This window comes from Tarenaya hassleriana, unplaced genomic scaffold (genome assembly GCF_000463585.1).
Source record: "Tarenaya hassleriana unplaced genomic scaffold, ASM46358v1 Cleome106, whole genome shotgun sequence".
NCBI lineage: Eukaryota > Viridiplantae > Streptophyta > Magnoliopsida > Brassicales > Cleomaceae > Tarenaya > Tarenaya hassleriana.
The window spans coordinates 206,023-207,254 of NW_010960850.1; positions in this window are offsets into that span (position 1 = coordinate 206,023).

A 1,232-nucleotide genomic window follows, 5' to 3' on the forward strand; every position below is an offset into this window, starting at 1 on the left:
CGATATCTCTCCTGTTAAGGAGGTGACAAGTCCCATATTGCATGTCTACTATCTTCATATGATTCGTGAACGTATCTGATCAACGCCGTTATAATCATCCGGTTAAAGACGATGTTTGACGCAGTCAAGACACGTGACTCCTCATATCAGATACTCTAGACGTCTCAGGTATGAGGATCCATAAACGAACCGCTGTATGAGATTCAAGTCATGACTCTGTCCATGTGACAATCTCATGCGGGTCATCCAGTCACTCGTTCACAACGAGTACCCATGATTGTGATCTACATCCAACGCGTTGATCACACCTCATGCTAGTCTTCATTCAACATTGTTCCCACAATGATGACTGATTAGGGAGTTTAGAATCATTCTCTAATGATTCAAGGATGTTGAAATACAACAAACATGCTAATCGTATAACGGATAAATAATGCATTCATAAATCAATGAATCAATACAAAGTTTGTGATCTACATCCAACGCGTTGATCACACCTCATGCTAGTCTTCATTCAACATTGTTCCCACAATGATGACTGATTAGGGAGTTTAGAATCATTCTCTAATGATTCAAGGATGTTGAAATACAACAAACATGCTAATCGTATAACGGATAAATAATGCATTCATAAATCAATGAATCAATACAAAGTCAAATGTCATATCATGGATCATCCTAGAGCATTACAACCAACAGCTGCAGCTAGCGGATCGATCTGTTAAGTATCCCGCAGGTATTCTCGAGGACGTTCCTTTGAAATTCGGAGATTATTATGTCCCCGTTGATTTTGTTGTCTTAGACATGGATGAAGACTCGAAGATACCGATTATTCTGGGCAGACCATTTTTGAACACGGCTGATGCGGTTGTACACGTTCGAGCTGGTCGTCTTACCATGAAGATAGGTGACGAGACTGTTGAGTTCACCTTAGATCACAATATGAAGCAGCCATCCACTACCGACTCAGCGTGTTATGTTAATGTACACGAGATCTTGACGCAGAAAGTCTTCGATCAGTTCTGAGACATTGATCCACTTGAAATATCCCTCCTGGCATCAAACGAGAGTATATACAACATTTGAGAGGATATTCGGGAGCTCACACAGGCGTTAGACGATGAAACCGAGGAGAAATTCGAGCTTCTGTACTCTGACTCGACCGAGTCAAAGCTTGACTCGGACCGAGTCAAGTCGCTAGAACACTTCGAAGCTTTGTTAGCTTCAGACTC